Source organism: Peromyscus leucopus, chromosome 6 (assembly GCF_004664715.2).
Source record: "Peromyscus leucopus breed LL Stock chromosome 6, UCI_PerLeu_2.1, whole genome shotgun sequence".
In the NCBI taxonomy this organism is placed as follows: domain Eukaryota; kingdom Metazoa; phylum Chordata; class Mammalia; order Rodentia; family Cricetidae; genus Peromyscus; species Peromyscus leucopus.
In genome coordinates this window covers 48,692,398-48,704,570 of record NC_051068.1, presented here as the reverse complement: position 1 = coordinate 48,704,570, position 12,173 = coordinate 48,692,398, and positions in this window count along the sequence as shown.

Sequence of the window (12,173 nt, the reverse complement as noted above, 5' to 3'; positions counted from 1 at the left end):
GTGTGTGTGTGTGTGTGTGTGTGTGTGTGTGTGTTTTATAGTCTTTGGCTCTTGAAGGGAGTACCATTGGTCCAGATGAAAAAGGCTCATGTAGCCCACAGCCCTGGCATCTTTACCAGAGGACAGGATGGTCCCATTAGGCTTGACCAACAACCACAATCTGTATCCCCTCCCTTGAGCTCCATATTCTGGCATACAACTTTGGAAGAAGACTTCAGCTTTACTAGAGGCCAGGGCAGCTCTAGGGACCCCAGGTAAAACACTGCTTTTATCCCATTAAAACTCCTTAAAGCCCATCCAACAACACCAAACTACACTTCCCATGGCTCCATATTTGGGTTCACAGTACATTCATCTTTACCACAGGCCTGGCTGGTCCTAGTGACTTGAGGTAAGACACCATCCATAGGCCACTAGACCATTTTAAGTCCACCTAACAACCCCAGATTGTACCCACTCCCTTTGGATTCATATTCCAACATACAACTTTGGAAGAAGATTTCAACCTTACTGGAAGACTGCCCAGATATAGCAGAAAGCTTCTGCTGCACTGGAGGCCACACCTTTCTAGGAATCCCAGAGGTCAAGCAGGCAATCACAACAGGTCATACAGGCACTTAGAACTGCAGAGGCAATGTTGGCATCCAAAATGCTGGGAATCTTGTAGGATCAGAAAATCTCAGAGGAGATACCATACTGAACCTGAAGACTCACCAATCACAAAAAGCCCTGGCCACTTAGGCTGCGAGACCAGAGAGGAAACAAAAATCAAGAAGCAAAGTACACATCCAATAAAGACAATCATGGGAATCAACACCTAGACCTATAATTATCTCAAACCCAATGCCTAAAAGCCAGTATAAGAACACATTCAATAACAGAAAGGGCAATATGGCACCACCAGAACTCAGCTATCCTGTGGCAGCAAGACCAGAATAATCCAAAGCAGACAAGTACAAGAAAATGGCCTTAAAAATAATTTTATGAAAATGATAGAGGTCCTTAAAGAAGGCCTGAAAAAAAAGTACCTTAAAGAAATTGAGGAAAAGACAAACAAATATTTGGAGGAGAGCAATGAATTACTTAAAGAAAGGCAAGAAAAACCAAGCAAGTGAAGGAAACAGTTCCAGACCTGAAAATGGAAATAGAAGCCATAAAGAAAACACAAACAGAGAATTCTGGAAATGGAAAGTCTGGGTAAGTGAACAGGAACTACAGATGCAAGTATTACCAAAAGAATACAAAGACAGAAGAAAGAGTCACAGGCATTGAAGACACAATAAAGGAAATAGATGCATCACTCAAAGAAAATGTTAAATCTAAAAAATTCCTAACACAAAAACATTCAGGAAATCTGGAACAGCATGAAAAGACCAAGCTTAAGAATAATCAGAATAGAGGAACGAGAAGAATTCCAGCACAAAAACCCAAAGAATATACTTAATAAAATCATAAAAAATAATTTTCCAAACTAAAGAGGAGCATGCCTATAAAGGTATAAGAGACTTACAGAGCACCAAATATATTGTAACAGAAAAGACAGTTCCCTTGCCACATAATAATCAAAACACTAAACATACAGAACAAATAAAGAATATTAAAAGTGGAAAGACCTAGTAATATATAGAGGCATATCTATTAGGATCACACCTGACTTTTCAACAGAGACCCTAAGATCCAGAAGAGGCTAACTGATGCCTTGCAGACTCTAAGAGACCATGCATGCCAGACCAGACTGTAGTGGGTAGACATTCCAGCTTGATTCTGGAAGTTCCAACCCCCATTGAGACTCTGGTAACTGTCTCACCTACAAGGCAGGGCCAGGGGAGGCACCAATATTTGGCACCCAACGTGGGGCACGAACCCATGACCCTGGGATTAAGAGTCTCATGCTCTAATGACTGAGCTAGATATTGGTGAAATTATTAAGACCACTCCACGTAGTTAAAAGGATATTTATTTAATGGTGTAACTCACAAATTAAGGGATAGGTAGGTCTCAGGGTCTGGGGAAGGTGTATTGCAGTCCAGCGGTGTTCTCTGGAGCTCTGATCGGTCCATCTACACCATTCAGGGTCCCGGCACAGAGAGAGTGCTCGACCATCCAGCTCTTAGGTCTCCAGGCGCCTCCCCTGGCCCCGCCTCATAGGCATGACAGTTGCCAAGTCTCAATGGGGGTTGGAACTTCTAGATCCAAGCTGGAATGTCTACCCACTACATCTCCCCCTTTTTGTCTAAATAAGAAGGTTCTAAACTAATAAAAGACACTATACAAAGGAATGGTTATCAAATACTGTCCAGGAATAATGAGGGATAATGACCTAGATAAGATGGAACTACAACCAATGCAAACAATATCAAGCAAGAAACACATACTAAAATCCAGAGAAGTATAGAGCATAGGTAAATGGCATGTTATAAAGATCATTCCAAAAAGTGTCCTATCCTAAAGAACCTGAATCTAATAATTAATATGTTCTATCTAAGATATTATATATATCAAGTTTTAACTATAACATTAGTCTTCAATCCCATCAAAGACCTGAGAAGGAACATAATGGTACCTGAGAAATGGTAGATGGATGAAAGCAACTTTTGGGAATCTTGCAAGAGTAGACCAAGACAGCTGGCAGCCTAGACAGTCACCTAATGTTTCTCAGCATTGTTGGTGCATTCAAATTGGCTACAGGCCTAGAGTATCTGACAGACCATTTTCAGAAGCAGGAATTCTGAAAGATCATCTTACCCTGTCTTGGCAGAGTACAGTGGTTGCTTTCCTTGTGTCCCGCTTGTCCAGAAAGGACAGCATTGCATTTGTACTGTCAGCCATCAAGGCAAGGGCCGTTCTTTGCCCAGTAGGCCATTTTGTGTCAAAAAGACAAACTTCCAAATGGAAATGTTTTAGAAGCCCAACATTCTCTCGGGATCAAATTGGTGCAGCCAGGAGCAATTGTGTCTCATGTCAACAGAATTCTAAGTTATTTAAATGCCATATTCTCCAGGTCTATGAAGTGTTTGAAGATTACCTGTCCATCTGACCTACATATCTGTAAATCTGGATAACCTAACTAACGTAACTATAGAGATGACAAGCATATGTGACTATAAATCTATAAGTCTTATCTACTGAAATAACCTAAGGACTGAGGCTTCACATAAACTAGGTAAACAGTCTATAAGCAAATGTATGGTGAAGAACGATGACTTCAAAATTGTGACAATACACAAGATATTTATAACAGAGGTAGGAATACATAGTGTGACATGCAATATGACAATAATCTTAAATATATATCAATATACTCAATATCCTAAACAGAAGTAGAACATACATAAAGTATGACAGATATAAATTTACATTTGTATCAATATAAAAATATTTCAAATAAGAGTAGAAATATATGTACATTATAACAAATATAGTTCTGTATTTGTATCAATATACAAATTATCTTAAACAGGAATATAAAAATAGTTTACATTTGTATCAACATATAAGAATCTATAACAGTACAAATTACAGTGCAAATTATCTAAGGTCGCTATTTTACTAAATTTGTTTACTAGTATATACAATGATCTACCATCATACCCCTCTTTTTTTTGAATACTGAGTCTAATAATTTCTTCTGCCCCCAACCATATAACCACCATCTATAACCCTGAGAATTATGACCTAAGGGAGAAGGGACGTCGTTTTCTTAGAATTGCTTCCTGCCGTTTAGGGGGTGATGTTATCTCTGTTGGGTACTGTGAGAAACCTCAGATAGTTAAATCTGAGTTAGACTAGCTGTAGGTTCTGTGGCAAATTTTAGAGTAATGGGTAAGATTGTCTGAAATTCTGGCAAGAAGTGTAGTATGATGATGATTTACATGGCATCATTCTGGATTGGGTCGAGTTGTTGTTGTTGGGGCCCCATCTTCCTTCTGGAGACTTCTGAGATTGCTATTAGAAAAACTTATTTGTTATCAAAAATGGAAGGTTTGGATTTAAAGAGGACATAGCATGTAAGAAAGGATTCTGAGAAATCAAGAGTAAGCATGGAGAGAATTAGAATTTAGAAGACAATGGTCCCTTTTTATTGGTATCCTTCTGTCTCACACCAGAGGGCTCTTCTGATACGGGACTGAAGAATCTCTCAAACTTTCCTTTTAGCAATATGCTTGGGTTTAGAGAAGGAACGAGCCAATTCCATCTCCAAAACCAGCTTGGCTTATAATTGAATTTGAACCACAACTTTTCTAGATTGATAGAGAGATAGATGTTAGACAGTGAGATTTTACCATGTGTAGATTGGTACCAATAGATTCTTTCTTTCTGCTGTAAACATCCGGATATCCAAGGCCTTATGATTTTTGGAAAATGGGTATTTCCATTATCATGGGAAGACAAAAACAGAATCCTACACCACCCTTTGTTTGTTAAATTTTTCTTACAACTTGTAGAGATGTCACATTGGTGGATGATCTTTTACTTCTCTTCATCAAGGGGTTTTTCCTGTTCAAATCAAATTTTTATTAATTTTGTTGGTATCCATAGCTTTTCTTCTCCTGCAGAAACAAAGGCAAAACCCCTTCCCAAACGTAGAACATATCCAGGTTTCCATTCTGAGGTCAGCACATCCTTGAAATAAACCGGTTGGCTTAGCTCAGGAGTTTTGTCTGTCATCCAATGTCTCTCTGCAGCTGTTCCTTTCTCATCAGCATTGAGAAAATTCAAGGTTAATAAAGCACTATGCAGTCTATTTCTAGGAGTCATTGTTACCTGTTGCTGTTTATTTAGCATATCCTTTAAAGTTCAATTAGATCTTTCTATGACTGTTTGGCCTGTGGGATTGTGTGGTATACCTATAACATGCTTTATATTGTAATAAGCAAAGAATTGTCTCATTTTATTGGAGACATATGCTGGGGCATTGTCTGTCTTAATTTTTACAGGTATACCCATGATGGCCATAACTTCTAATAGGTGTGTAATCACAGAATCAGCCTATTCAGAACTCATAGGAATTGCCCATTGAAATCCTGAGTAGGTATCAATGGTATGATGTACATACTTTAATCTTCCATATTCTGCAAAATGAAACACATCCATCTGCCAAATTTCATTTCTTTGTATACCTTTTGGATTGCTCCCTGCAGGTAATGGAGTTTGGTTATAGATGGAACAAGTAGGACATTTTTTCACAATATCCTTAGCCTGTTGCCAAGTGATGGAGAAATCCTTCTTCAAACCTTTGCTATTTACATGGTATTTCTTATGACATTCTGAGGCTTCCAGCACATTACCTATTACTAGCTGTTCAATCTCATCATTACCTTGTGCTAGAGGTCCTGGCAGACCTATATGGGATCTAATATGTGATATATATATATATATATATATATATATATATATATATATGATGTTCCCTTTTTCTGATCATTTCCTGCAATTGAATGAATAATGAAGTTAATTCTGTATTATCAGGAATAAATTCAGCAGTTTCAATATGTAAAACAACTCTCTCTGCATATTGAGAGTCAGTGACTAATTTGAGGGGATCTGTGATGTCCATCAGTACCATAAGAATGGCATACAGTTCTACCTTTTGTACAGAGCTGTATGGACTTTGTACCACTTTACTTAAGTCTTCTGATTTATATCCTGCTTTCCCTGATTTATTTGCATCAGTATAGAATGTGAGGACTCCAGAAATTGGCTTTTGTCATACAATGTGAGGAACGACCCATTCAGTCTTCTTTATGAATTCTATTCTTTTGCTTTTGGGACAGTGGTTGTTAATATCTCCCAAAAAGTTACTGCACGCTCTCTGCCAGTATTCATTATCTTTCCATAGTGATGAAATTTCCTCATTAATTAAAGGTACTACAGTTTCTGCTGGGTCAATTCCTGTCAACTGGTGAAGTCTTAATTTACCCTTTTGAATCAAATCAGAGACCTTTTCTATATCTTATTTGGTTTACATGGTAGGACTATCCATTCCAATATAATATCTTCCCTCTGCATCAAAATACCTGTTTGGGAAATGTCTGGAGGGGAATATGACAAGAATGCATTTAAGTTCTGGATTCACATGATCCACATGTGCTTCTCAAATTATCTTTTCTACTAGAGCCAATTCCTTTTCAGCTTCAGCTGATAATTCTCTTGGACTATTTAATTCTTTGTCCCCTTCTAGAGTATTAGCCAAATTTTGTAGTCCATCTATGGGTATTCCCATGATACCCAGTAAGTTGGAAATGCTTCGTAATAACTTTTGAAAATCATTAAGAGTCTTCAATCTATCTCTCCTTAGTTGTACCTTTTGGGGTCTAATTTTTTGAAGCTCTATCTTATATCCTAAGTAATTAATAGAATCTCCTCTTTGTATTTTGTCAGGAGCAATTTGCAGTCCCCAGTAAGGCAAAACTTTTTTTTTACTTCTTCAAACATGCTTTCTAATGTATGTAATGTAATGTAACTTTGGATCAGCTAATAGGATATCATCCATATAGTGATAAATTATGGATTGTGGAAACTTAACACGAATTATCTCTAATGGTTTCTGCACAAAGTATTGGCACAAAGTAGGGCTGTTTAACATTCCCTGTGGGAGGACCTTCCATTGATATCTCTTGACTGGCTGAGAATTATTATAATTAGGTACTGTGAAGGCAATTTTTTCTCTATCATTTTCTTGTAAGGGTATGGTAAAGAAACAGTCTTTTAAGTCAATAACTATTATAGGCCATTCTTTGGGTAGCAGAGAGGGCAAGGGCATCCCATTCTGTAGAGAGCCCATTGGCTGAATTACTTTATTACTAGCTCTCAGATCTGTCAGCGTTCTCCAATTACCAGATTTTTTTAAATAACAAATACAGGAGAATTCCAAGGGCTGGTAGATTCTTCAATGTGTTGAGCATTTAACTGCTCTCGAACCAGCTGCTCTAAAGCTTGCAGCTTCTCTTTTGTCAAAGGCCATTGTCCAACCCAGACAAGTTTATTAGTTAGCCATTTTAAAGGTAAGGCAGTTGGTACTTCTGAGAGTTCAACAACAGTCATGCTCTGTTTGTGAACAGCCTGAATGGATGGTGACTGATTTTTATAGCATGTCATGATATTATTCCTAGAAACATGCATTGGTCTGTATTCCTTCTCTGAAAGTGTAGGAATTTTAATCTGGGTATTCCACTGTTGTAACAGATCTCGGCCCCAAAGATTTACTGCTACATTTGCTACATATGGCTTCAGCCTTCCTCTTTGTCCTTCTGGCCCTACGCATTCAACCCATCTTGAACTCTGTTTTATCTGAGATAGGGTGCCAATCCCTAAAAGTTGGACATCTACCTCTTGAAGATGCCAATTCAGATGCCATGATTTTGGTGTAATTATAGTCACATCTGCACCTGTGTCTACCAGGCCCTCCAGAACCAGGCCATTAATTCGAATTCTAAGCTTTGGTCTTTGTTCATTTATGGAAGTCTGCCAAAATATTTGTTTTATAGTGTTCTTTGTAAACTGTGATCCATCTATCAAAGCTGTTTTATCATCCATTGCAGTATTGGTTTTTACATTAGGCATTGGTTTATTCAGTTGTCCTGGAGAGGAATTTCTTTCACAGTGGCTGGGAATGTTCATACTACATTTGATTTGGGGGCCTTCAAGAGGCCCCCTGAGGCATTTCATGCCAGTAAAGGGTTGCCTTGTATATCTATTTTTTATCTGCACTCACTGGTCCAATGTCGGCCTTTGCCACATCTTCTACATAATCCAGGAGGTGGTTGGGGTCTCCTGTTTAGGCTATTCCTAGAAGGAGTATTACTTCTAGGAGTACCCCATGTACAGTTTTTACTTATATGACCTGGTGTACCACATTTAAAACATTTGGTAACACGGGGCCTTCTTTCACCTCTGTGATTTGTCTCTCCTATCCAAGCCTCATTACTGTAGTTAAGAGACTGAACACCATTAGTATATTGAATCCATTCTTCCAAAGGAGCTGATCTGATCTTTAATGGTGTAAGTATTCTTTTGTATTCTGTATTAGCATTGTCAAACACAAAGGACTCAGTTAATACTTTTCTTAATTCTTTGTCTGACACAGCTCTTGTTATAGCTGTGTTCAGTCTTTGTAAAAAAAAAAATCAGTGAAGGGTTCGTGCGGTCCTTGAAATATCTTTGTGTATACCTCAGTTGGTTTCCCAGGTTCTGGAATTTTTTCCCAAGCATTTAGACCTGCCATATGGCATAGGGATATTGTATGCTCATCATAAATGGCTTGTACATTCCTGTCAGCAAAACATCCCTCACCAAGTATTTGATCTTGGGAGATCCCAAAACCTCTGATTTTACCTTGTTGTTCTAATTTTTTTTTGCCTCTTCTCTCAATCAGCTTTTCCACTGCAATTGCTGGCTATATTCTAGAACAGCTGAAATTAACTGATGCCAGTCATCTGAAATGATTCTGTGTGAGGTAGACCACGAATTTAACATCTGTTTTACATATGTGGTGTGTATCCCATACATAACTACTGCTTCCTTTATATTTTTAAAGTCCCTTGTTGAAATTGGTTGTAATGTATGGCTCAGGGTGTGTGTCATCTGCTGGCTTCTCATGGACGATAACAGGATAAGCCATTGTATGAGAGCCATTTGGAGACCTTCTGCTTATTAGTTCCCTTGTCATGTTTACTGAGAGTTTCTTCTAGGGCTTGCAAACGAGCACCTAGAGTCTGTTCTAGGGAGTGAACCTCCTCTCTTGCAAGGGACCCAAGATTTCTCATGGAATCATAGAAGTTTTTATGTTCCTCAGATACACATGATTCCATGGACCTTATCTTATCAATTAACGATAATCTTTCTTCCTTATATACTGTCTGAGTAACCACAACTTCACTCTGGAGAGTTAGTGTTCTATCCATTAAATATTCATATGTATTATCAATAAAATCAATTTTGGGTACAAGCCTGTTTTGTAAACCTTGATTAGCAGATTCTAGAGAAAGAATCTTTTTCTGTAAGCCTTCATTGCTATCTTTGAAAGCCTGTAAATTCTGGTTAGCAGATTCCAGAGAGAGAATCTTTTTCTGTAAGCCTTCATTGCTATCTTTTAAAGCAGATTCCAGAAGAGAATCTTTTTCTGTAAGTCTTCATTGCTATCTTTTAAAGCCTTTATCAGTCCCAATAATGACTCATCTTTGTTCTTAAACCAGTGTTTAAACACTGTGTGAATTATTATGATGAATGTCAAAATGGCACAGGCCAGATATGCCTTAGGAATGTCGTAGATTTCCAGGAAGATGTCATTCATCATACTGGCAAAAAGGTTTTTAAATTCTTGTGAGGTAATGTTGTCGGCCATATTACAAGAATTACTCAAAATTTGTTAGTCAATTTTAAGGTGTAAAATTATCAAGTACCTTTACTTGAAACAATATGCTTACCTTTCCTGGTTTGGGGGCATGTAGTAGCACTTTTCAGCCAGCAGTTGGCGTTGGTACAGTTCCAAAACAGGGCCTGCTGGCGGTCTTGGCTGGAGTTGGAGATGGAGGAAATCGGAGCCAGCACTCCCCTGCCTCTTTCGCTGGTCTCTAGGCTAAGATAGGGAACTGAGATGGACTAGCTGCTCCCTTTTTCAGGAATGGAACCTTGTAGGCGTTCCCTGGTTATATGGAACTTTGCAGGTGGGTTTAAGTACCCGCCAGCTAGGGAAGAGAGGGCAGGAGCCGCCCAGGCCTTTGGAATTTGCCTCATGTGAGCACCAGATATTGGAGAAATTATTAAGGCCACTCCACGTAGTTAGAAAGATATTTATTTAATGGCGTAATTCACAAATTAAGGGATAGGTAGGTCGCAGGGTCTGGGGAAGGTGTATCGTAGTCCAGTGGTGTTCTCTGGAGCTCTGCTCAGTCAACCTCCACCGTTCAGGGTCCCGGCACAGAGAGAGAGCACTTGCCCATCCAGGTCTCGGGTCTCTAGGCGCCTTGTAGGTGTGACAGTTGCCAGAGTCTTCATGAGGGTTGGAACTTCCAGATCCAAGCTGGAATGTCTACCCACTACACCAGACTCCTATACCCAGTAAAACTACCATAAATGGATAAAACAGGATATTTCATGACAAAGGCAAAGTTAAACAATATCTATCCACAAATCCAGTCATGAGAAAGGAACTAAAAGGAAAACTCCAGGCATAGGAAGTTAACTCCACCCTGAAAAACACAGGAAATAGATAATCTCACACCAGCAAAACCCATAGTAGAGAAACAAACACACAGAGACACACACTACCACCACCAACAATATCAGCAAAGAAATAACAGGAATTAACAATCAATGGTCATTAATGTCTCTCAATATCAATGGACTCAATTTGCCAATAAAAAGACACAGGCTAACAGAATGGATATATAAACAGGATTGATCCTTCTGCTGCATATATGAAACACACCTCAACATCAAAGACAGGCATTACCTCAGTGTAAAGGGTTGGAAAAATATTTTTCCAACAAAACAGACCTAAGATGTGTAGCTATCCTAATACCTAAGACTTCAAACCAAAATTAATTAAAAGAGATGGAGAAGGGCATTTCATACTCTTCAAAGAAAAAATACAACAAAATGATGTTTCAATTCTGAACATCTATTCCCCAAATGAACGGAACCCACACTTGAAAAGGAAACATTACTAAAGCTTAAGTTACACATTGAACCTCACACGCTAATAGTGGGAGGTTTCAACATCCCACTATCACCAATGGACAGATCATCCAGACAGAAACTAAACAGAGAAATAATGGAACTTATAGACTGTAGTTGTTTTTCTTTTGGTTTGTTTGTTTACTCTGTGGGAGCACACCACCCAGCTCCCACATAAATACATGGAGATTGATTCTTATTTATGAATACCTGGCCTTAGCTTGACTTGTTTCTAGCCTGCTTTTCTAACTTGAATTATCCCATTTCTCTTTAACAACACTTTGCCTCTGGGCTTTTTATCTTCCTTTATTCTATATCTTTCTCTCCCCCATACTCCATGGCTGACTGTGTGGCTGGGTTACTTGCCACTGGTGTCCTGTCCTCCTTTTCTCCCTTCTCCCTCTATTCCCTAGTTTATTTATTTTATTTATTTTTATTTATTTATTCTCTATGACTGACAGCCCTGCCTATTTTCCTCTCCTGCCTAACTGTTGGTTGTTCAGCTCTTTAATAGACAAATCAGATATTTTAGGCAGGAAAGTAACACAGCTTCACAGAGTTAAAAACATGCAACATAAAAGAATGCAACACATCTTTACATCATTAAACAAATATTCCACAGTATAAATGAATGCAACACATCTTAAACTAATATTCAACAACAACAGATGTTATGACTCATATGGACCTAAAAGATATCTACATAACATTCACCCAAACACAAAAGAATATACCTTTCCTCAAGACCTCATGGAACCTTTTCCAAAACTGATCACATACTCAGCCACAGGCAATAAAAGCAAGTCTCAAGAGATGCAAAAAAATTGAAATAACCCCTTGTATCTTATGACACCACCATGGATTAAAGCTGGATTTCAACAACAGAAACAGCAGAGAGCCTACAAACCCATGAAACTGAATAACTCTCTACTGAGTTACCACTGGGTCAAGGAAGAAAGAAAGAAAGAAATTAAAGACTTTCTATAATTAAATGAAAATGAAAGCAAAACATACCCAAACTTATGGTACATAATGAAAGCTGTGCTAAAAGGAAAGTTCATAACACTAAGTGCCTTCATAAAGAGTTTGGAGAGAACTCATACTAGCTGCTTAACCGCACACTGAAAGCTCGAGAACAAAAAGAAGCAAGCACTCAAGGGGGGTGGTGTAAAATGAATTGCTCATTGCATGAATTGGCTGTTTGAAACCTGGGACTTATGCAGGGACACTTGGCTCAATCTGGGAGGAGGGGACTGGACCTGCCTGGACTGAGTCTACCAGGTCGATCTCAGTCCTTGGGAGAGGCTTTGCCCTGGAGGAGGTGGGAATGGGGTGTGGGCTGGGGGGAAGGGGAGGGGGTGGGAGTGGGGAGAACAAGGGAATCCGTGGCTGATATGTAGAACTGAATGGTATTGTAAAATAAAATAAAAGGAAAAAAAACCGAATTGCTAAACGGTCTTATCAATAAAAAACCAGAGCCAGATATTGGGGTAAAA